Source organism: Hesperophylax consimilis, chromosome 5, assembly GCF_061612785.1.
Source record: "Hesperophylax consimilis isolate HC1 chromosome 5, BYU_Hcon_1.0, whole genome shotgun sequence".
Lineage (NCBI taxonomy): Eukaryota > Metazoa > Arthropoda > Insecta > Trichoptera > Limnephilidae > Hesperophylax > Hesperophylax consimilis.
Window position 1 is genome coordinate 9,348,024 of NC_142840.1, and position 27,390 is coordinate 9,375,413.

General features: G+C 32.3%; 1 protein-coding gene across 4 annotated transcripts in view; it reads left to right on the plus strand.

Annotated features, from left to right (window-relative positions):
* The window catches only part of LOC149423499 (spondin-1), a 312,969-nt gene that overhangs the window by 104,171 nt on the left and 181,408 nt on the right, over nucleotides 1-27,390 (plus strand). The gene's annotated exons all lie outside the window — the stretch shown is intronic.

Consider the following 27,390-nt stretch of genomic DNA (forward strand, 5'->3'; position numbering starts at 1 on the left):
ATGAACCTCCCATCACCGCTAAAGAGAGCGATAAAGAGAGTTTATTTTCAATCATCTCAAAATAATATATATATCGTCTCCCTTCTCAGGCTTGTCGGGGCTAATAATTTTTATGGAGCCATGAAAAATATGAACGGATAAGACGTCTTATTTTTCTTTATTGCGCACCCCTTAATGGTAGGTTGATAACGGGGTTGTTCTAGGTGGTATAGGGGAAAAGGGGAGGGAGGTATCATCGTAAAAGCGAATAGAACCGTCCACATAAAATGCAACCAATTACTTGGCCCGCGTGAGGGACCTAATTTATATTTCTGTTCTTGAGAATGTCCGCTTTCCCGGGGTTGAAATATGCAAGCTGCTCACTAAACAAGATTGCTAGTTGGTGTATATTTTTGAAGACTTATTTAAAATATGAGAGAATACATACTAAAATATAAATATTGAATTATTATAACAATATAAGTGAAATTTTTACTATGTACACTGTAACATATATTTTTGAATAAACACACTTAAATGAAAATCATAAATATACCTACATTTGTCCTACTAAAAACTTGTGAACGGTAAAATGGTAGGTATTACAAAACACAACACAAAAACAACGAATATTTATCACATTACATATAATTTTGACATTTTAAGAAGAATTATTACGTGATAAAATTTTTTTATAAATTTAATGTTTATGTACTATAATACATCTATCTTTTTTTGGTTTGACTCAGGATTGCACCTTTCCATCCAGGGACTGGCTCTTAACTGCTATGAACTAAAAAGTAAATAAAAAAATATTTTGACTGAACCTTCCTCCCCAAGAACTGTGGTCCACCGCACTAACAACTGAACAAAATTTTAATCCCGATTAAAAATGATGCATAAATAGATAAATGCATAAACATTCGCTGTGTGTACGTAATTGCGTTGATAGAATATATTGTCATCGACAACGAGTTTACCTGTCGGGATTCAGCTAGATCGGATGTCGAAAAGTTGGTTAATTTCCTCTTCCAAGATTTATATTCATACGAAAAAAAAATCTAAAAATGTTTTCTTGGTCTAGGATGAGGCGACCTAGGTTTCAGATAGTTTTTGCGACTATTATGGTTTAACTTCATGGTTTGGGTAGATAAGTAACTTCTATGACAATGTTTTTAAAATCTGTTAAAATGAAAATGCAAATGTTCGTTTGTTCAAAAATCTTTTATATCCGAAAAATCTTCGCCGATTGAAATTGGTTTGAAATTTCAACAAAAAATTGCATTCGAATACGATTTTTTGTGTGTGTCATTTTTTAAATAGCGCCATATGTTGGACTAAAAGCAATACGCGCTATTTTTTCTCTTTCTGAACTTTACTGTAATCCGGGGTACAGCCATTTAGTAAAAATATAGTATAAAATACTCGTACATTAAATTTTTGTACCACATGTGAATCTTCTGAAAATGTCAAAATTATAAGGTGATAAAAAAATATATAAGTTGTTTATTGTATTGTGTTTTGTAATACTTGAGTTCACCGTTCCCAAGTTTTTTTAGTAGGAAAAAATAGGCATATATTTAAAACCTTTATTTATTTATTATAATTTTAATTACGAGCAAGGGAGATTACCCCCATTATGAGTACAATGTAAGGCGGGAGATAGTGGAGAGCGAAAGAAAATCTCCCATCCATAAAACCCTATAAAAACTGCAATTAATTTAAGATGCTATAAAAACAAGAATACTTACTCTAAAGTCCTATGTGAATCGTGCCAGTTAGAAGGAGGAAACCCTAAATAGGTCAACATAAAATGTGCCAAACGTTCCCGTAATAAATGTTAGAACTAGCAGTTAAAAACCCGCTCCGCGGGTTTTTTTCTGCTAGGCCCTGCGGGCGGCTCTTCGCTGGGCTTCGCCCATTTTAAGTGATATTAACAACAGTTACATTTAATAGATAGATATTAGGACGTTCACAGAGAGAGGGTGAGTATATATATTGTTAAAACACGGAACAGAAAGGAGTTAATTAATAATAACATGCTAAATTTACGCATAATAAGAATGACAGTTGTTTGAATAAATTAAATTTTACGTATTTGTGATGGATTATTTCAAATGAAACACTATTATTGACTACATGTCTACAACTGATATTAACTGTTATCTTAGGTACCTAATATAATTAGCTCATAGGAGACTTGCAGTGCTTAAATATGTGTTACAACCGTCAATGTCTATAAGTTGAATCAATATCGTTTAGTTTGTCACAATTAAAGATAGTTATAACAAAGTTGACTTAAATAATAGATTATTACATATTGATTAATTGTACCCGTGTTTATGAATAAAAGGAGGGTAATTGTGCGATGAGATTAGAAGTCGGTTTAATTAAAAGGTGTTAATTTTACTCCAACTGGTGGTAATTCTTTACCTACAACTGTTACTGTATCTAATAAAGTTTAAAGTTAGATTATATATACAACATCATCAGGAGAGTAAAAATCTATATATAAAGGTAGATTATTACAATATAGCGCCCCTGAGGTGATATCTCACAAAAGCGGCGCTATGCAAATTGTCCAATAAATAAATAAATATAATGTTTACATTTTATTGTGTATACACCGAAGTCAAAAATTAAATATAGATTGCAATTGGGAAAGAAGAAGTGGAAGGAGGGAGGGGGGAGGGGTAAGAGTAGGCTGGGTTTATAATAATTAGGAATTACAATATCGTTAGACGGGAAAGACCAGTTGAGTGGGAAAATATTTAAAAGAGAGTTTATAAAAAAATTCTTGTTAATTATATCTGCTTTTATATTAACATGTTTCCTCGTTTCCAAAATTTATATATTATTTATAGTGAAGTATTTTAAGACCTGAAAAAAACAAATAGCATACAACCTTAAAACAATATATCCATAAGACAAATAGCATTTAATAACGGTTATTCTAATAAATTGATAGTTGAAATACTAAATAAAAAAATTAAACATATTCTCTTCAAACGGTCTTTCTAAAGATAGAAATAAACAATGGCGTAGAATTCTGTTTGTGGATAACGATACTTCTAAAATTATATATAAAAACAATCCTGATACTATTCAACTGGCGTTTTACACTAATAACAATGAAGAAATATATTCTTAATAAGAATGACAGTTGAACAAAAAAATCAGGAGTTTAAAAACTCAACTGGGATGATTGTAATTTCTTTTACAAAGGTAGAACCAATAGAAATTTTGAAGTCAGAACTAAAGAATATCGCACGGCTCTAAATGGAAATAGTGAATCTGAGTTTGCAAATCATCTTTTGAATAATGATCACACTTTCGATAAAAAATTCAGGTCTTAAAATACTTCACTCAGGATATAAAGCATCGCAAATAAATAATTTTGAAATTAGAAAACATGTCAATATAAAATCAGATATAATTAATAAACAAAAAAAATATAAATAATAATGAAAAATGCCATTTCAAAGTGATAAACTTCCAGAAGAAATCTGCTTGTTAATCGTAAGTACTCAAATATTGTGAGCTGCATATTTAAATATTCGCGCCATTCATTTGGTTCGTTTTTAGACCGCCAGAGGTGCGCTCTGTCGGCGATCTAATCTAAAGCCGTGCGTATCGGCCATTGAAGGATCGCGTGTTTTTTTTATAAACGTCAAACATAATTACGTAACTGTGGATAATTTTCACTGTAATGTAATTAATCCAATGGATTATGAACTTTCTAAAATATATTTTCTTTGATATTATCCAAAAATTATATGAGGAGAAACGATGCTTTTGAAGAAATCTCGTATTATTATGAGGCGATCCTATTTTAGTATGAAATCGTGTCATTTTCAAGTTGGCGGAATTTAACCGAAACAGACAATTTAAATTTGACCAATCAGAGGGCCTACGCCGTCCAGACGCTGAAGTATTAATACTATCAGATGGGACTTGACGGTAATGGTGTAAGTCTTTGTCCATTACGTTGCAGGTTCCACTCCAATAAAAAATTATATATTTTTTTACTTCATCGATGAATTATGCGTGAATACATTGTACTTAAATAATCTCAACGGAACTACCCTTATTAGGGTGATGATGCAAGGCAGAAGGGAGTTGGGAGTGAAAAAGATCTCTTATCCATAATTCAAATTTACGAGGTGGGTATGGCTAATTTTTATTTATTTTTTATTTGGACTAACTTCATAAACGACGTATGAATGACGTGAACGAACAGAGATATAACTTGACGGTTAGTAAGATCGAAATATTTCAAAGTGTCTTTATAACAACAGTTTTATAAAAATAATTTTCATTTAAATAACTTCTTACATTTGAAACGTACCTAAAAATATACATCACAAATTAAAATAATTTTTATTATTTATTAATATCTACATCCTTTCGTTGTTTTACACTAGCGCAGAGCCGTGAAAGTGGGGATTCGTTAAACTATTATACTATAGGTATGTACCTAATTTATTGTCTTTCCTTGTTGTAAAATAATTCTTAAATTCAAAGCAAATTAGAGTTATAGAATAACCACAATATTTGACGCGTAGAAAAGTAAAATTCATATTTTTGATTAGTCAATTAGTGGATACTTATAAGCTTCATCGAATGTTTTTTTCAACGCTTGTATGAACAATCAATTCCAATTTTGAAAACGACACTTAAATTTAATGCTAATTTGAGTTCATTGAACGTGAAAATTTTCGCGTAGGAATAACTAACATTTAACGCTCGAACAACCGAATATAGTGTTTTTGGTTTTTGTATAATTTTTTTCTGGAAATATAATAAGTTGTGTTGGCATTCATTTACAAAGAGAAAATTCTGTGTAGATAGATAATATTGGTACTCCGAACGATTTGTTTCTCACAGAATCGGTTGAAATTTGCTCTGGGTTATTTAATGTGGCGATGAATTATCGGAGGCGGTAATGTTGCTCGCAATCGGGGCAAAACGAATGTTCTAGAAATACTTGGCTCTGGTTCCTCCTTGTGTTCTATTACCCCACATTCAACCACCCCTTTAACACCCTTCACAGCTTAGAAAATCCCTCGTAGCTTCGAGATTGGTTCAACAATCGTACATATTCATTCCCTTTGCCTTGTTATCTGTGTCGCCCCGGGAAGACGACCAATTATTTATTAAAGCCTTTATACGATTAAAAAGGTTTCTGCGAGATTAAAATCAAACAGCAAATAAGATTGTTGAAACCTGCTGGAATTTAATTAATAAACTAGTATCTTTTGCTTTATTAAAATACATGTGTATAATTTTTTATTTACATGAATTGTTAATACTTTTGAAAATAATTAAAACGTTTAACCGTCCGAAGTTATGGCAATTAGAAGTAAACGCGGCAGAGTCGGCCCGAAACTCAGGGAGCGTTCGGACGAATGTCTATAGCCAACATGAGAGTCCAACGGGAGGCTAAAGAGGCCAGGAAATTAAAAAAGCTGTTCAAAAGAAGTTGGAAGACATTGTGGCAACAGCCTGAATACACCTCACTTAAGAAACCCACCAAGTTACCAAGCTAACCACTTATCTTCATTGTGTTATAGGTTTTTAATATTTGAGAATTGCGATCCCTATACTCGTCTCCCAAATTGAGTAGTCTTGCATTTTTTTTTAGGTTTCCCTGATGAAAATATTTTTCCGTTTACGGTTTATGTCATCTTTGCGGATGATGTGTGGAATGTCTTTTTAAGGAAATAAAAGAGAGGGGTGGATAGGAAACTGGGAGTCAGTGTGTCCAGGTGTGACGTAAGAATTAATAATTCCTTTACAAATTAATCGTTGTCACAATTAAATTCATTGTTATGACTAGGAATACAAGACAAAATATAACATTCTTCTGCAATACATACATAATCAACTATCAGACACACTCACTGACCAACAGGATGCATAGTCTGGGCAACAAGTATGGGGGTAGTATTTGTATATTAATTGACTTTATTTATTGAACTAAGCGTAATCCATAACACCACTTCGTTGAACCTTGCAAATTAGAGTAGCGTTTGTAATATAGTTTAGTGATTTGTCTTAAATGTAGTGTTGTTCTAGTCTCTCTAATATTTTATGTTACTGTTACATGCTTTACTAATATTATTTTATATTCATTAGCTTTAATTTTTTCTTTGTATAATTTTCGATAGCTTACTATATACATTCTGTTTTAAATTGCATGTTAAAGCCCGGCTGGGCGTAAAACCTAATAAAATAAAATAAAATAAATAAAGAAATTCCTCCCGCTGGGGAGCCGATTCGACCCGCCACGCAGTTCGTGAGCAAACGCATCCGCCGCTAAGACCTGGACAAACCTCACCCCATGAACCCCGGCACCCCTGCTAAGACCCCAAACGTAGCGAAGCACTTAGGATGACTTATGGCAGAGGTGTTTGTTATGCAATGAATGGTTCCTGGAGCGGCTAGGCCCATTCCCACCTCCCGCATTGAATATTTAATTACATTATTTTAAGATATTTAATGATGCTTTACCGGTTTACTAGAATGATTAATTGGATATTATCATCAAAAAAAAATTAGTACCAGCAGCAAACATTTTTCTTTTTAATGAAAAGTATAACTTTTTTATACGGGTTAAGCTTCACACTGTTTGTCAACAGTAAAATTACGTTTTGATTAATTAACGCTGTAAAATGATACCGATTTCCCGAAGCAATTATATACCAAAAAATAATAAATTTGCTAAAACCGTTTTTAATAAATAAAGGTAGAATTATTAATTACGCAATGAAATGAGTTAAAATAATAAAATTCCACGTATTTATATGTAATACTAAGATGGCAAAAGAAATCACATAGACCGTCGTCCCACAGGTCGGTAAGTAATCGGCATAAACCGAATGTTGCAAGACCCTACGCAGAAAATTAAGTTCGCCATTGTAAGGTGCTCTGCAGCAAAGTTTACTTGCAGCATTTGTATAATATGTCGATTGCTTACCACTCCGTGAGACGATGGGTATAGTTTTGGAGTATTTTAATACTTAGTTTGGTCAATATTTGTTAATGCCCGGTTCTGTTAGTTAAAACGAGACAATACCCTCAAATAAAGCCAGAATCTATACAAAAAATATACGATGTGGACCTGGTGGATTGGACAGACCTGCAATGGAATTAGCCTTATCAAATCTCTAAGATATAGTGGGAATCTTAACGAAATAAGTGATACAGTCGTGTGAAAACAATGTTCGGCCCGCGGCCCAGCGTAATGGTCGGACCTACGGTTGACAGGCCTAGAAAATCGTTCTTTCCGTGGGGTCGTAATTATTTCTGATAAACGTATTAAGAATGTTTACTTCGCGCTATGACAAAGCCTTTTAACGTAGGAAACTATTCATTAAAAAGATCATTGAAATAAACTGCATAAAATCCTCACCATGCCACGTAACTCACCCACATAACACAAGGGCAAAATCACAGAATCAACTTCAAATGCCAAAAATTAATTCAACCTTTGCCAAAAAGCACGAATCCTTCCTAGCACCTTTCATCTTCAAGACCTTCCAAAAAGAAACCACTTACTGCAACACTCATATACCCAAACAGTTTACTCAAACATTTCAACACAAGGTTACTACACAACAAAGGGCATGCATCAGCAAGTTACTAGCAATCCCTTCTTAGTCTAATTCTCATTCCTTATTTACATACATGTGTTATTTACATCTATAGTGATTTACTCTTTCTTATTAAAACTGCTTATGTTTTACACATGCCTAGTTTATCAATAACTAATACTGTTGTTTAAAATATTTTTTGATATGTTATTATTATGAGATTTAGACGCTACCATTTTGTAAATTTAAAGTTCCTACGAAATTCCTGTTTTTATGGAACTATATATGTATGTAACCATATATGGAATGCTCCATATATATTTGTATAAATGTATGTGTATGTATAAGCAAATATATGTACCTGCCTCAGAACAGAAATCTTTTAGTGAGGCGGGTTACTTTCATGTAATTTTGATCATGTTATTGCAATAAACGCCCGGGTTTTTTAAAGGAATCCTTTTAGAAGTAACTAATGCATCGTCTAGGAAAATAAAAACTGGTGCTTACCGCTAATTTTATAGTTGATAAACGTTTTTTAATGTTTTAAAATTGTTTTAAATAGAATATTTTCACTCTTAGGTCCTGTTTTTTATTAATCTTAAGTATAAATAACTTACGTTCGTCGAGATCCCTCTAGAAACATTTGAGATTTAAGTAAAACGTTCATCAGAAATAATTAAAATGTGAGCTGCTCGAAGCTAAACTAAAACCCCGTTATTTGAGTCTATGTCGCCTTAAAACATATGAAACATTTTTTAGGGAAACTTCTGAAATATTATAAAGTCTGTATTTATTTGGCAAAGCTACAAAATAATTCAAACGAAATATTCAACACTCGTGATATTATTTGTGTATTACTTTATTTAAAAAAGTGTACATAAATGTTTGATAATGCTATATCGAACAATGTTTGTTGCTTTTTAAATGGCCACATGTTGTTAATAATTAGTCACTAAGGAATATAAACGTATGAGGGTGTTGATATCGGAATATGTTCTTATTATACGATGACATTCTAGAAGTTATAATAATACACAAATAACTTTGTTTAAATTACTTTAATATATATATATATAACCTCTACATGTTTCGTGAACAAAATTCACATCATCAGGAGCAACTATCTACTAAAGTCAAAAATTAAATATGGATTACAATTGAACAGTGGAAGAAGTGGGGAGGGGTAAAAGCGGGAGGAGTTTTTCAGAATTGGGAAAAACAATATTGTTAGAAGGGAAAGACAATTTAGTGGAAAAATATTTAAAAGTAAATATTTTACAATATTTAAGGTTTATAAAAATTTTTTGCTCACTAATTAAGTCTTCTTTTTTATTTACATGTTTTCTATTTTCTAAATTATTTATTTGCGAAGCTTTATATCCTGTGTGCAGTATTTTAAGACTCAAGTTTTTATCTAATGTGTGATCGTTATTTAAAAAATGATCTGCAAACTCAGATTCACAATTTCCGTTTAGAGCTCTAAGATGTTCTTTAGTTCAGATTCTAGAAGAAGATTTAGTTCACATTCTAGAAGTTGAGCAACTATTTAATATTAATTTGGGAGTCGGGTTTTAAGTGCCGCTGCCCCGGGAACCATTTATTGGATAACCAACACCTTTGCCATAGGTCATTCCAAGTGGTTTGCTACGTTTGGTGATTTTGCAGGGGTGCCCGGGTTCATCAGGTGAGATACGTTGTTCAGAATGCGTCTGCCCACCATCTGCGTGGCGTGCCAGATCGGGAGAGGCTGGTTTGGTAAGAACGATCAACCTTTCCAACTTGTCTCTCCAGCCATCGCCTTGCGCTGCAGTGAGAGGGAAAATATATGTATATATTTCCATCACTCCAAATATATGTATATATTCCATCACTCCAAATATATGTATATATTTGGGAAAATATATGTATATATTTCCATCACTCCTGGATATACTGATCGTCAGATTCCTACTCAACCCTCATACCTTCCGCAGAACTTCCCTTCCTTCCTTTCCTTAAAAAAGACCATTGACACTGCATCAAAAGGGGTAAAAAAATAACCATAAAATATGTGCGCCGAAATTTAGTGAATTATTGTAAAATTATAACTTAATATTTTTCCTTCATTCATCCATCATTCTCAAATAATACACTCGTTTCATAATAATTTACACACAAAATCGTTCTAACACTCAGACAAACTCAAACTTTTATTAATTACAAAAATTGTTATCTTATTGGCTCATAAAAAAATCTCTCCGATTTTTCAACTCATCCAACAGAATTCGAATTGCTTTGTTTCGATTAATTTAAACCTTGGTGTGCCAAGACATCAACCTTAGCTTTCCTAGTAGCTCACCGCATTGACCTCGATTTGTATTGTATTTTGAATCCTTAAAAATGCTCACAGCATACTATTTTTTTATTCGCTTGGCAAGGAATTAACTTATCTTAATATTATTCTAGCTTGTGGTTTCTTCACTTGCAAATACGATTATGTCTCTTAAACAGTACTGTATTAATTTACAAGAAAGCGTCATATGACTATTTTGTATTACAAAGAATATTTTCGTATGTATTCTGTTTATTATTTTTTTTTAATTATTTATTTTATTTTTATATCACGTTGGTGGCATTTATTTTTACTCGGGAGAAATTTCAATTTGTATTTATATTTCAGTAGACTAATTTTTGCTTTTAATTCCAATAAGTCCAGAAACAATATAAATCACATATGCACTCTTTTCTTAAATTTTTATCAAAATAATCTACGATGATGGTTACACAAATAAAAAATAATGCAGCTCAAATATGATGTCACTGCTGCTTATTGACCATAAAACTTAAAAACAACAAAAAAAGTAAAATTTTGTTATCGTTTTAATTTTTTAACTTTCAAGGGTATTATTATTACATTTAAATTTATTGCAAATAATTGTCAATGTTTTTTTTTCTGATTATGGTGCCTAAATAATCGATAATTAATTACAAACTTAACCCTAATCAAACATCTCAGACTTTAATCATCAGAAATGTAAAGCAAACAAATTAAATAAGTTCGGAAATTGCGTAACTCAAAGAGAAGCTGTTTAAATTTAAATTAATGCGTAAGAATTTCAATTCGAGAAAAAGTTAAGGGTTTCTAGTTCCACCCCAAGGCCTACGAACTCTTACCGGATGAGGAATGTTATAGTACCTGAAAGGCAGGGGCGGTTTGAGATTTATTTATTTACTTATATTTTGAGAGTGTTTCTCAATTCTGAATAGAAATGCAGCTTTAAATGACTTTAGTTTATCTGTGACTAATTGTAAATAGTTTCATTTCCTTCTTTTCCGTTCCGCATTAATTTAAACTTCACAATATTCCTCAAAGTGGTGGGGCATTAAACAACATAAATATAATGTACAGGGGTGGGGAAACTGTACGCGCTGGGAAAGTATACGAGTCTGTCTGGTCGATGACAATTTTTGGTGACAAATTACACAGGCCTGCGACCAAATTGCTTTCTTTAAAATAATGGGTGATTCTAATGTATTTTAGTGCGCTGAGTTCAGAAATGCCCAGTTTTTTTCCAGCACGTAAGCATTTTCCGCAAAATGCATTTTTCTGCGGGATTGCCTACCTTAAGGCGTATATTTATGAATATACCGAAAAAAGTTGTTTTTCTAATTCGGCTTTATAGTTTTATATCAAAAACTATGAAATATGATAAAAATTTGTATATTTAACAGTATAAGTTTTAATTTGGAACTTTGTTCTCTTGGTACAGAAGAAGAGAAAAACAATTTGAGCCAAATTTTTCTCAAGATGGCGAACTTGTATATTGTTCTGATGTTCCCAAGTTGATGTCAATGTTTAACATTCAACATGTGTCAGATGATTGGAGGCTTTTTATTGACTGTAAAAAGAAGTTTAATAGCAGTTTTGCTACACAACGGCAATAAATACGCTTCTGTACGCGTGGGGCACTCTGTGCATCTAAAAGAAAAGTATGACAACATGGCTTTTATACTTGATAAATTGAAATATAAGGAGTTTGGATGGCCTATCTGTGGTGATCTCAAAGTAATCTCTATGGTGCTTGGACAACAAGGTGGCTATACGAAATTCCCCTGTTTCCTATGTGAGAGGGATAGCCGGGCAAAAGCACAGCACTGGAGCCAAAAAGTGTAACCAACGAGAACTTTGAAGGTTTGAGAAAAAATGTTCACTTTGAGTCTTTGGTTGATCCCAAAAAAGTGCTTTTACCCCCAATTCATTTCAAGCTTAGACTTACGAAGCAGTTTGTCAAGGCATTGCCAAAAGATGGCGAGCAATATGGCACATAATTATGTGTGTTAGTTTCACGAATGCAAAGTTGCAATTTTCATACAGGTATCATTTATTATTAAATTATTTTTGTATAACTGACCGTGTACACGGTAAGTGTGAAGGGGTAAGCGAATGTGGTAATGTAAAGCGTACACCTACAACATATTTTTTTTTAATTTTGGAAGCATATAAATATTTCGTCTCCTGTTTAATTTTTACAGTGAAAAAAATATTTTTGCATCAAAGACAGATTGAAAGTAGATTGCGTACACCACACTATGCGTATGCTTACCCAGCATATGAATTTTTGATTTATGAACCGTATAGGGTTTTTGTGTTTGTTTGAGACGAATAAAATATCTGTAGTGAATTACTAAAAGCAATAATTAGTCGCCTGTAATATCAATACAAATTGAAAATATCTCCCGAGTAAAAATAAATGCCGCCGACGGTAATTGAACCCGCGCCTTCTGATGTATTTATTAATTTTATTTTAATATTACATTTAGTTACAATAGTGACGTATTGCCCATTTCACTAGGTGTGGAACGCCTGTGTTGAGATGGCAATTTACAAAGTGGTTGTTAACTAGGTTTTAGCTAATACAATATTGTGAAAATGCCAGATAAAATCAGTATTTTTTTTTAAATTATACAATTCAAGAATAAATGTAAAAAAACTATTTTTTAAATTTATTTATTAATGTTTCAATTTGTATTGATATTACAGGCGACTAATTATTGCTTATAATAATTTATTATCTTTTGAGCTATGCATAAAAACCTTTTATTATAAACATTAGTTCATCATAAAAAAATATATATCTGTAGTGTTTTAATACAAAAATTAAAATGCAAAATGATTGCTAATAAAAGAAGAATGTTCGGTTACCTCTACAAAATACAAAAACCTAAATGAAAAAAAATTGGGTACGGATGCCCCACGTGACTTCAAGGATAGTGAGGTGAAAAATCGGTTTACTGGGAATGTATTAGAAACATTACTACTTAAAAGTATCTTCGGTAGCATTATATATAGGGCCTCCTGTGTGGAGTTATTTTCTTTTCGGACACCTGTTCAATGTGTCAGAACTTGCAATTCAAAATAATATTTCTGTTCGGTGAGGTCACGACGCCACTGTGCGCAGGTTGGTTATAACTTTTAATGTATATAATGTATATGGCATAACGACTGTTTCATTTCCTTTAATAAAAATTTATGACCCAGTCAGGTGAGGCGTAAGGCTTTCAACTCATTAGATTTATTATTAAGAATTATGTCTGAACTTAATGCGTCCTTTGGGGTTTGGCTATGAGAGGGTTTAACCGCGTTCTTAATGTACAGGATATCCTGGCACCATAGGGCGGTATCTCTTACAACACGTCCGGAAGTTTTTGTGGAGAAAAATTGTATATTTGCATATTAAAGAGCTGATAGGGTCTCCTCAGCGTTTAAGATTATGGTGAACTTGTTAGACTTGGTTTCAGGTTTGATTCTCGCCATGCGCTAAAATGTTGCCCTAATTGATCGATAGTTTTTTAATAATACAAAATGTAAATATTATTATTGTGGGATGTTCTAGTCAAAAACATATTGGGTTATATTAACGGTGTTTAATGTATTTTTATTAATTTAAAAAGAATAAGAATTTAAAAAATGATCTATTTTACGTGATAACAATTCAAAAAATCAGTTTTTAATTGAATTGGTACATACAAATAGAAAAAATCTACTAAGACACATTATTTTTTTTTTTAAATTTTTATTCCAGATCTCGGGGAGGGTGGTGGAATCCCACGAGCTCCATATTATACAAAGAATATATATAAAGTAAATATAAAAAATATTGTAAGATAATACATACAAAATAAACGAAAATAAAAGACAATAATAATAATAGTAATAATACAAAAAAAAATAATGAGATTAAAGTTAAAAAAAAAATAATAATAGTAATATAATATAAAAATATACATACATCTTCTTAAAGAATAATAAGAAATCACAAAATAATAGACAATGGCTAGGATAAAAGAGACACATATAGAGACACAAGAGGCCACATATTTTTTAGCAACAGCAGAGCATTTTTTTTGAATCCGCATAAATTATAGACGAAAATGTCTACTTCAGCACACTCTATATTATTACATAGTCGACAAATTTGGGTCATGAGGCTAAAATAGGCGATATTATTTGTGGTTGATTTTGTATTTTGAAAACTTTTGCAATGGCGCTAAAAAACTTTTGTACTACAATAACAAACCCATTTCTACGGTTTATTTCCCATAATATGTACATTATTAATAAACTTCTATAAAATTTTACCCAACTTATAAACAACTATTTACCATACGTACAGAAGGTATTAATTTTATCGTCATTTAACTACTTATGAAAGGTTAATTAGTAGGTACAAATAATTCCTGGAATGAATAAAGTTCTAATCCAAACAATATAATTAATAACCTTCCAGAGACGTTGTAAGGTATATTTTGAATTTCCTTGAATTTGAGGATATTTGTGGATGAGGTCATAACCTCCCGGGGATGTACATTGAGATGATGAGAAACAGAAACAGACGGCTTCCGTGGCCAAGGGGTAAGGCTCTCAACTAGTAATCCAAAGGTCGCTGATTCAAATCCCGGCGTGCGCAAATTAATTTTAGTTGATAAATTTGCTTTATTACACCATATATTCATTTGAAATAATATATAATATACTTGTGGCGCTTTTCACAGTGGAATATACTCTCAGTATCTCCCTTGTGTAAGACCAGCATTCAGAATTGAAATGTTACTTGAAATGACTTTGGCCCCGTTTGGTGACCGGATCTGAATAGCAAGTTAGTAGTCCCCGAAAATTTTCTTCCCCATCTCCTTCCCCTCTCCACTACCTCCAGCCTCACAACATACCCCAATTATATGCCATAGTCTCACTGGCTCACTGGATGGTTAGGAGCAGTTGGGAGTCTTGAGTCTTCTTCTTTTTCACATAAAAAATATATTAATATACAAACTATATTCCAAATTCATGCCGCGAAACTTTGGGGGATGTTTATTAGTCATAATCTTATAAACAAATCCCAATAGTCAGGGTAGTAAATAAATTAATTCCTCGTTTGTCAGTTTAGTTGGGCAGTTTGGTTAAAAATAACCCATTCTGTAAATAACATTAAACTTTCTGTTATTTATATGTTTAATAATATGTACATGTATATTATAATAAAAAAATAAAATAATCCAAAAAATAATACAATAAAAATTGTGCCGTGCAATCGTAGCTTTACTTTTGCAAAAAAATGAAAATAATCGTAAAACAAAATTGCCACCATCACATTTATAATAAATAAGAAATAATAATTATAAATGTGTGTTTATATGAATGCTTTGTAAACTACGCAAAAATATTCCATTTATCATAACTTTTTTATTTGGACACTAATGACTGAAAAATTAAATTTTTTCAGTTCTCAACAGAATTGCAACACAATAATTTTTTTTGCAATAATAACTATATGAGTAAAATCGGTCTTAACTTCATTCCAGAAACCAGACAATAAGATTAATTTGATCTCTTTGTCTTTCTGTCTGGAATGCTAGGACTAAATCTTCTAGACGTTAAGAGAAAAAAATGCACTGGTGTTAGTAACATGTAAGCTGCCTAATGAACACATTCGCAATCCTGATTTTCTGGAACGTATTACGTTTTAAGTCCCCGATAACCAGAGCCAAGCAGCACAGACTTAATATTTTTCAAAGAGGCAGGACCGACTAAGCAATGATCGTGTCTCTGGGGAGAATGACTACGCTTCTTAACCGACTTTTATTAGAGATATACATTTTTCAGTCAAACGTAAATGAATTAGAGATTATAATACGTATTTTTTACATGAGACTGCATCGCAACTGATATAATTGATTTATGTAATTTAAGGCGATGCACTACGTCGTGTAATATTTTAAATCGAGCCGCTATCAATAACAGCCCTTACTTAGATGGCTCTAAGGTTTAAATTCCCGCTTAACACCATCCGCCTGTTTTGATTTATGCAAGAAAAAAACATGGCCAAAAAGTGCCTTTTATTTTATTTTGTGAATGTTCAGGTATAAATATTTAATTTTTTTTTTATCATTTTATAAATAACTTAATTTGCCAAATTATACAATAAAATCACAAACAAAAATGTGTTCGTAAGTAGGAGATTTTTAACTTTAAAGCAGTTTTCAGAGGCCTTGTTCATTTTTTTTCTGGGCTTATAAAAATACCTTTCTAAAAAATACTCGATCATTTTAAAGGCCAGGATGTATTCTACTCGCAGTATTTTAATTAAAGCATCTGAAACATTTCTAGGCGACCAAATTTTCAAACCAAAAACACATTATTTTGCATAGTGCATCGCCTTAACGCATTTCATACAGATAACGCTTTTTTTAAATCATCAGTGCACATATTGTACGTACTTACTTCTATTATTTGTTACAACTGCTACTTTGTGTGTTTTTGTATATTTGTTTACTATTTCTCATTCACTGCATCTTTATGTGTTCCACATCTGTAATCTCTGTAATATAATGTAATAAAACTGTTTTATGGAGAAATAAATAATATTTTATATTATAGTCATTAAGTAAAACAGAAATCCCTTGTTTTTTAAGGAAGCAAAATTTTACCTGTACAACAACATTGTTAAATCAAATTTCTATCCGGTTTCAGAACGCCCTTTGTGTGCTTTAATACTAAGCTGAACTCCAAATATGTTCTGACGTTAATGTAGTTTTAATTTATGTGTAAACTTCTAGAACGAATTTAAACCAAAATAGATATAATTTCACGCACTTGCGAATACGAGAAGTACGCAGTATTTAGGGGAAAATATACTTATTAGTGAATATGTAATTTGGGGGAAAGGAGAATAATTTTTAACGAACGTTACCTTTTTTTCTGTTTTCATTGAGAGTTATTAATATTATTTCCAAATATTAAGTAGTACGGCTTTTTTTATCAAGACCATTTCCTAATAAAATATTAGTGATTCAGAATATAGCTGAACTGGTGTTTAATGCAGGTGGTTTTGTACAAAATAAATACAATGGACGAGATGCGAAAATATTATTATTTTGAAGAACACGTATTTCGACTTCCTCATAACATGTGCTTTATAGATAGTTCCGTTTTTAACCCTCTTCTTGGCAATGTATCCTATAGTATACATAGTTTTCATAATTTTTTCCCACTTAAACTAGTACATAGGTAAAACAGATTTTAATTAAATCTGCTTTAACATGTTCTCAACTTGATAATTAGTGCCACTAGAGCCATCTATTGTTTAATTAAGACGAACAGTGACAGTTCAAACTCATACCGCTGCAAGATGGCTGCCAACAGAAGACGCACAACTAATTTGTCTGTAAGTTATCTTTATTTATTACTTGCATTATTAGATATTTAGTTATTTTAGGAATGAATTCGTGTTTATAAGGGTTCAGTGAATAATAAAAAATATATACTGAGTAACATATGTGACAAATCTTGTTTATATTGCATTCCAAAATGGTGTGTATCCTATGATATACACCGCCAAGTCTGCACTGAATTACATTTGATTGAATGTGTATCCCCTGAGATACAATGCCAAGTTATTAAGAGTTTATATTGTCTTATGTACAATGTCAAGTATTTGTTGTTGATTGTATTATGTAGTAAACCCCTTTGAAATCTATATATTATGATTTTTTCATTTTTCCATAGCCTCGCGAAATTGAAGAAATGCTGACTATAATACCAATATCGGGAGCAGATTCTGATATTGAAAGTGACGAAGATGATGAACTACAAGATGATTCATCTGCAGTGCGCTCATCAAACTTTGGAATTGTTCATGATGCATTGGAGAAAGATAATGAACCAATGGCTCATGTTGCTGACCTTTCCGCAAACACCTCAAGCGCTGAACTACGGACACGTCAACATGTTAATCGTAAGAAAAAAATGAACTTTGATTGAAAAGAGAAAGATTTTATGTCAAAAGTAGACATATGTGACAATCATTTTACAACTCCAGAGAAGATAAAATCGCCCTTAGAGTACTTCAAAATGTTGTTTTCAGAAGAAGCATTCAATATGATAGTTTGTAACACCAATTTGTATTCCACACAATCATCAAGCAAATGCATTGATACTTCCTACAGTGAGATATGTGACTTTCTGGCCATTGAAATTTTAATGGGCCTAATAAAACTACCAGCATACACTGATTATTGGTCTGAAAAAATGCAAATTGAGCAAGTGGCAAGTATCATGCCACTCAAAAGATACCAGTCCATCAGAAGATATCTTCATTTTGTTAACAATGAGGATGTTGATGGGGATGTTTATTTTAAAATAAGGCCTCTTTTTGAACTGGTAAAGCAGAATTGTTTAAAAATTGAAAAAGAGATAAAAAATTCTGTCGACGAAATGATGATACCATACAAAGGAACAAGAGCAGGTTCCCGGCGACAATATATAAACAGCAAACCTAAAAAATGGGGCTTTAAAATGTTTGTCCGATCGGGGGTTTCGGGCATAGTATATGACTTCTTGATATACGGTGGAGAGGCAACATTTCGTGGTGGTGAATTTTCAAACTACGAAGAAAATCTTGGAATGGGGGCAAAAGTCGTTCTGACTCTCAGTAAGTCTATTCCCAATGCGGCATGCTCTGTTATATATGTTGACAATTTTTTTACCTCTTTTGAACTTCTGCATCATCTTCGTCATGAGTACGGAATTTTAGGTCTGGGCACCATGCGGCGAAATAGATTACGAGGATGTAAACTTAAACCTGATAAACAACTCAAGAGACTTGGAAGAGGAGCTTTTCATCAAATGACGGATGAGAAGAAAAAATTGGCTGCAGTCACTTGGTTTGACAATCGTGTTGTCATTATTGGAAGTTCATTTGTAGACTCACACCCATTATCTACAATACAAAGATATAGCAAACAGGACAAAAAAAAATTGACGTCACCTGCCCCGAAATAATAAAGCAGTACAATGCCCATATGGGTGGTGTCGACTTGCTGATAGCTTTGTACCGATGCACTTTTCGCACACATCGTTGGTATATGGCGATATTTTCTCAATTACTCGATATATCTATCAACAACGCATGGCTACTTTACCGGCGTGAAGTGGCCCTACAAAAAGAAGGAAGCAAAAAAACAATATGTTTGAAGGATTTTCGTCTAAAAATTGCAAATGGTCTGCTTTACAAAAACAAAATACGTAGCCATCCTATCGGAAACATCACAACGCCACCAAACAAAATAAAGAATCCGGTAAAAGCCAGGCCGGATGATGAAGTCCGATTTGATAACTTGATAACTTGACATTTTCCGGAACATAAAGAAAAAGGAAGATGCCGACTATGCAATTCTGGACAAACGTCTGTATTTTGCATAAAATGTGGCCTAAGGCTTTGTTTTACTGATAAGAGAAATTGTTTCCTATCATATCACACAAAATAATAGTTTTTATTAGCTTTTAAGACATAATTTTTTATTTTCCATAGTAATTTTTTTTAAATTTTGATTTGTAACAACCTGGCAATGTATCCCATAGGATACAACTCCAAATAAACTATATGAAAAACAATAAAAATATTTTTCATTTGTTTTTGTGAATCTGAAGCCTAACAGACTTCAAATATGTAAAAAAATATTTTTTGTGATGCTTAATTCTATCGGTGCCAAGAAGAGGGTTAAGGCGATGCACTACGTAGTAATGCAAAATCACGTGTTTTTGGTTTGAAAATTTGGTCACCAAGAAATTTTTCAGACGCTTTAATTAAATATTGCGAGTAGAATACATCCTGGCCTTTGAAATAATCGAGTTTTTTTTAGATAGGTCTTTTTATAAGTCCAGAAAAAAATAATGGTTATGGTTTTATTGTATAATATGGCAAATTAAGTTATTTATAAAATGATCTAAAAACATTTAAATATTTGTGCCTGAACATCCATAAAATAATATAAAAGGCACTTTTTGCCATATTTTTTTCTTGCATAAATCAAAATTGGTTGATTGTGTTTATCGGGAATTTAAGCCTTATCGCCATCTACGTAAGGTGTATTATTGATAGCGGCTCGATTCAAAATATTACACGACGTAGGGCATCGCCTTAACAGGAAAACTATTCAAAATATTTCGTATCATTAAGTTTTCTGTGTATATTAAATATAACACATAACACAAGAAAACAATAATTAGTGACAATGTTCTTTTTTTATGTCTTTTGAAACACTTCCGTTAATGATTTTAATAAAATTCTCCGTTACTAACCTTCTTACATATTTACAAGCACACCATTTGAAGTCATTACTGTTACACAAATTGCCGTTAGCAAGGGAGGGTTTTTCAATTTCGTTTGCAATAAGCTTCCATAGCGGAATTGCTCGGCCAAATATAGGTAAACCCTTTTTGGTACTACTCTACTAGTATGTCGCATGGCCTATCTATAGCTGTAGGTACCGCTGGCGTAATAACAGGTCGAGCCAAGCGGGATCACTTTATTCAATTAGGGCTCGAACATAGGCTAGAGAGGAGATCGCCAACTGGCTGAACTTGTTTTAACACGTGTAAATATGGAAATGGAAAACATGCACACGAAGAGAAAATAATTACACGGGAACATATTAAGAAAGCATGCCTACTAACAGAAGTACCCAAGGAACATACATACAGAATATGCCCGAGTAAAAAAAAATATTATTAGCCGATACTCGTTACTTAGTTATCAACATTTTGATTCAGTTCCTAATCATAATACAGAGGCTTAGGATCACAGGGGCATATCTAAAAAAAACTGGTATTTTAAGTTAAGCTTGGTTTCGGTAATGTCATTATCATATTTTTTAGTGACACGAAGCTTTATTTCTTACATAAATCCATTAAAAAATACAGTTGAGCACCTTAGTTGGGGATATGAGCATTCCAATCTTTATTTACGTTTATCTCAGTACTATACTTTTGATATCTTAATATTTCCAATAAATTCGTTTAATTTAACATAATTTCATTACAATTAATTTTATTTACATACAATTGCAAGAAATTTACATACAGCACGGGTAATTTTGTTTTCCTGATATAAAAAAAAACAATAAAAAATAAGATCATAAAAGAAGAAAGTCTCTGAGACCATAAGCCACCGATTAATAAATGACAATCGTGATTTTGTACGCACTGAAAAAAAACTGATTTATTACTGTCAACAGTGATTTTTTCTTATTAATGTTCTATTTTATTTTATTTATTTATGTCTATTCTTGAATACACATTTTACAATTTTTTACAGTGGTTTATATTGTAGTACAGAGAAAAAAGTACAGAAAAATAGGTATAAAAAATAAAGAACATAGGTTGATGTAGGTAAAACTGTGTGTGGTTGATATTGTATGTTACGTGAACACCTCACTAGGAGAACCTGTGCTGAGGTGTTTACGTGTTTGTGATTAAGTGTGACAGGTATTTATGTGTTGTAGTAGAAAGTTTTTTTTTTTTTTTTTACAGACAGATTGAAACATGAAAACACACATATATATGTGCGTGTATGTAATTTTTGGATAATTCTTAAAGAACGTGTATAATATTTAATTTTATTTATCATATTTTGGTTATGTTTGGTTTGGAATTATAATCTTTTGAATAAAGTGAATATCTTGATTTTTTATTCAGGCTACGATATGTTTTTTGAGAAAGTTTGTAGATGTATTTGTAGTCATTAGTTGTTTCAAAGTAATGGGCATACTGTTAAAAAGTTTGGTAATAGTTTTGTAATAGTTTGGTAATAAAGTTTGGTTAAAAAGTAATGGGCATACTGTTAAAAACTATATATTTCTTTATTAATTAATGTTATCCTGTCTTATCTTGATAATACTATATCTCGTCTTAATATGACATATTCAATTATCACAAGAATAAGCCCTCTAAAATAAATGTTTTTCTAACTTGTCATTCTTATTAAAAGTTAAAGGGAAAATTTAAGAAGGTCCGATAAAATCCATAATTTTTGCTGTAATACACACTTACAAATTGATCAAATCTGAACTGTGGATTTCCCGATAGTAAATAAATAAAACGCTTTTGATTTTAATTTATCTTAAAAACGTCGCTATATAAAGGATTTTCCAATAATAGGTGTTATTTTGAATAGCCCCCTATTTCGGTAGGTGTTACTTTTGAATCTGTCATTTTTTAACATTTGACAAGTAAAAACTACGCCATTAATGAAAATGGAACGATACACGCTTCAAAAACGCAATGAAATTATTAAAATTCACTTGAGTCAATCAAATGCAAATCATTTTGAGTGATGAGGCCCATTTCCACCTCGGTGGCTTCGTCAACAAGCAAAATTGTCGCATTTGGGGCTCGGAAAACCCAAGAATTATTGTTGAAAAGCTTTCTTATCCTCAACATGTGACTGTTTGGTGCGGTTTATGGTCCGACGGAGTCATTGGACCTTACTTTTTCGAAAATGAGGCTGGAGCAACAATTACGGTGAATGGATTGCGTTATCGAGAGATGATGAATGATTTTTTATGACCGGAATTGGATGGTATTGATCTGAACAACGTTTATTTTCATCAAGACGGCGCTACGTGCCACACAAACAACGAAACCATTGATCTTTTACGATTGAATATCAAAATAACACCTCTTATTGGAAAACCCTGTATTTGAATAAACAATTTAATTTAATTTTTATTTATTTATTAATTAATTAATTTATTTATTTGTTAAGACATACACAGTACAATTAGATATAATTAGATATTTTTAGTTACCACATAGTTGTTGTACCTATTACGTATGTCCATAAAATATCATTACGTAATTTCGCCTGAGATTGTTATGAAAGGAAGGAAGTGTGTGGATAATAATAAAAATAATAAATAATAAATGAATTGAAAACAAGAATTATAATAAGCTCACGAATTGTAATTGACTGTTAATACATAGGAGTTTTGAAAAACGATGTGAAAATATTTTTGAAATATGTCATGCTAAGAAATTTAATAAGTTAGTTTTGTATGTTAGAAAGGAATCATGAAAGATGTCTAAATGTAGTAATTTTTCGTAATGGGTGTATGTTGTGATTGCGCGAGTAATAACTGAATTGTTTGCTGCATTGGTATTGTTGGTTTCAATATGAAATAGTGAAGTGTGCCTGGTACGCCTCGTTGGAACATTTAAACCAATGACGGATAGCAATTCGGGACTATCTATTTTATTATTTAGCAGATTATGTAGAAACAACAGGTCTGACAATGTGCGTCTTTTTTGTAAAGTTAACATATTATTTGTAGTATTGTTGTATTTCTTGAGTAAATGTTTCGAAAATTTATTCTGTATACTTTCTACTAAATCTATGTATACCTTATATTGAGGATTCCATATTGTTGAAGCATACTCCAGTGGACTTCTGACCAATGAACAAAACAACATTTTCAGAGTCTTAGCACTTTTGAAAACTTTGCATATTCTTAATAAGAAACCTAGCATTCTGTAGGATTTTGAAATAATGTGTTCAATGTGCTTGTCAAAAATTAATTTGCAATCTAAGTAAACACCTAGATCTTTACACGTAGACATAGGTTGTAAAGGTTTGTTATTCAAGTTGTATGGATAGATGATTTTGTTTTTATTTCTAGTAAATGTAATCGACTGACACTTAGATGTTTAAGGACAATAAATTTGATTCACAATATATGCACAAATTATCAAGATCGCTTTGCAATTCCATACAATCGGATAAACACTGTATAGCTTTATAAATTTTCATTTCATCCGCGTATAAAACAAAGTAACTATTTTTAAAGCAAACGTAAACGTCATTTATATAAATATAAAATAAGAGTGGTCCAAGATGCGACCCCTGGGGCACACCTGAGACGATTTCCGTTAAGCAAGATGCAAAACCATTGACAACCGTGATTTGGTGCCGATTATTGACGTATGATGCGATCTATCTATAGAGGTCACCGTGAATTCCTAGACCTTATAACTTTTGTAAAAGAATATAATGATTAACAGGGTCAAATGCTTTAGAATAATCCGTATAAATGGCATCTACCTGGCATCGCATATCCTTTTGAGCATGAAGAAATTTTGTAAAAAATGCAAGATTTGAAGTTGTGGAGCAATTTTTCATGAAGCCGTGTTGGTTATTTAAGAGTGAGGGTGAGATAGTAGAATATAATTGATCGTAAACAATTTTTTCCAATACTTTACTTTGTATTGGTAATTTGGATATAGGTCGATAGTTCGAGACATCATTTTTACTGCCATTTTTATATATTTGGGTAATCAAGGCTGTTTTCCACTTGTCGGGAAATGTTCCTTCAGATAGCGATAGTTTGAAAATAACGAAAATGGGGGGTGTCAATTGTTTACTACAATAATTTATGAAAATCCCTGGAAGTTGATTAACCCCTGGCCCCTTTTTGATATTAATGGACTTAAGGTATTTGAATGTGATGTCTTCATTGATCTCGATTGAGTTGATTATGCTATTTGAATTAGAGCAAAGACTGGCATTGCTTGTATGTGCAGGTTGAGCATTCGAAAATACAGATCCAAAATACTCAGAAAATAAGTTGGCTACTCCTCTACTGTCATTAGCAGTTTTTTTTACCGTAATTCATATGATCAGGGATGGCAGGAGATTTTCTTTGAGAATTGACGTAGGACCATATTTTTTTAACATTATGCTGTATACCGGATTCTATTGTAGAAATGTAGGTTTTGTAAGCTGCTGAAGCGACTGTTTTTTGCCTTTTGCGAAGCAATGAAAATGAGAGATAATCAAGGGGGTTCCGATAACGCTTCCATTTTCTAAAGAATTTTAATTTTTCGTTTGTTATTTTTATTAAGGCTGCCGTGTACCATAGTGGATATTTTCCAGATTTCACAACTTTCTTAGGAATAAACGTTTCGATAATCTGTTCAATTATGGCATAAAACGAATTTAACGCTGTATTTACATCCGGTGCATTTATAACGGTTGACCAGTCGGTTTCTTTCAGTCTCTCATTGATCTCTGCATAATCTGCTTTATGGAATAATTTTATTGTTCGAGGAGTTGAGTGGGTTGCAATAGTGGATGGAAATTCTAGTTCTACAATCAATGATTTATGAAGAGCATCTTCTTTAACTAATGGGTGTTCGGCAAGCGACACATTAACTGAAGTGTAACAGAAGACGAGGTCCAAAATTCGACCTTTATTTGTTAGGTAAATGGTTAAATTGGGTTAAATTTGCAAAATATAAGCAGTTAAGTAACGCGAGTGCGCATTGATCTCTATTACTTGGCATTTGTTGATTATTCCATTCGATATTGGGCATGTTATAGTCGCCAATGATTAAAAACTTGTCATTGGGAAAACGGATTGTTGAGTCAGAAATAGTATTGGTATGACTAGTAAATAATGCTAATCTTTCTGATGATGTTAATTTTGGACCGACGCTAGGTAAATACACACAGCACATATGAATATTATAACAATGACGATTTGATTTTGATGTATTGACAGTTATCCAGATATCCTCAGCGTCTGATTTCCAAGAGCGAGGGGTAACAAAAAATTCTTTTTTAATTCCTATGAGTACGCCTCCGCCAGTTGATTTACTAGTGCGGTGTATATCCCTATCATTTCTGTAAACAGAATAGCGATTATCGAATAATTCCTCATCTCGGATACTATCAACCAACCAACTTTCGGTAATGAAGATCATGTCATAATTATTGAGCAGTATATTTTGATGAAATTCCAGTGTTTTCGAGCGCAAACCTCTTGAATTTTGATAAAAAATTATTAATGAATCATACATTGTGAATTTTCGGTAATTACATTATTATGTTCGGTTTCTGTAGAATATATTTGAAGAATATTATATTCTAGAGTTATGTTATTAGTCATGAGTCCACTGGGCTTAGCAAAGCACAACATACTATTATTATCAATTAAAGTGAGTGAGTATATTATAGAATGTAGTAGTGAGCCGTTAATGTAATTATTAGCATGTGGGGTTAGTGTAAAAAGGGTGATATTGAAAAAATTATGAAAAAAAAAAACGAAAAAAATAGTAGTTGTTAGAGGATAGGTGGTTTAACATTGCAATGGTAGTTAGATAAGGTTTTTTAGCTGTAATTCGCATGAGACGTGTATGGGTGGTGATGTTTCGTTTTTCCGTATGTAGATTTTTGCACTTCTTATCCATAAAAACTGATAGTTGTGTTCGTTTTTAAAGGCTTTAGCGCACCTCAATATAGATTTATTCTTCCGCGTGAGATGGTCGTTGACAAAGATCCTCTGGTCAGCTCCAACCATCCCGATGGCCTTGGTAGTGATTCCTTTTTTTTTTGATGGCTGCGGCAAATTCGTCCTTCTTCTTGCGGGAGGTGAATTTGGCGATTATGTTACCCGGACGTCCATCTGTCGTGGCTTGTGTACGTTGGCGCTTACTGATTCTGCTAACGTATTCAATATCGCTTTGATGGAGAGGGCATCCAATGACTGTTGCGATATTCGACATCACGGTAGGTAGATTCTCGTTGGTGGTCTCAAGCATTCCATGTATTTCTATATTGTTGGATAGTAGTTCCTGGTCCCTTTCGTTGTTTCCCCTCTCTAACATGTAAACTGTTTGTTTTAATTCTGAGACCTCCATTTCTAGCTTATCAACTTTAGTTAATTTTTCGTTTATAGATTTCATATTACTTGAAAAATCTTCCATGACATTATTATTATAAATAATGACTTTTTCGAATTCCGCCATTTTACTGCTCATTTTTTCTATTTGTAGCGCCATTTTTCTAATCTCAACAGTTAGGAGTACGTTGCTTTGATCTGCGGAGCAGGATTGGGTATCTAAATTGTCCAGGGTTTGGGTACAATTATTGCACTCCCACGCATCCTTTTTACCTTGCGACATACGTTTAAAAACACTTGCCAGAATATCAGCGCATTCGAAATGGATGGTGCATTTGCAAGTTGAACACTTTATACACTCAGCCACTTTCAGCTGCTTAACGCAATATTTGCATGTTGTATCCATCTTATGTTTGGCTTGTGGCTGCAATATGTTAAAATACTGTGGGTAGCTTGAAGATTTTTGAAAAATAACTAAAACTCTAGATTAAGCACTTTTTACACTCCAGACAAGCACTCACTTTCGTATTTTAATTCACTTCTACGAATATTATCAGCTGGTATAAAAATTGTAGGATAAGGGTCGATGTTTTTAGAAGAAAATATAAGATTATTAGGGAGCGAAATGACAAACGTCAGACTTGTGATGATTGTTATTGTGATATGATATTGTGATATATATATATATATATATATATATATATATATATATATATATATATATATAATTAATATTAATATTATTATAATTCTATATTGGTTCTCCACCTTTTGCATGCAGTATTTTTATTGATCAGGTAAGATGCTTGGATTTATTTCGTATTTA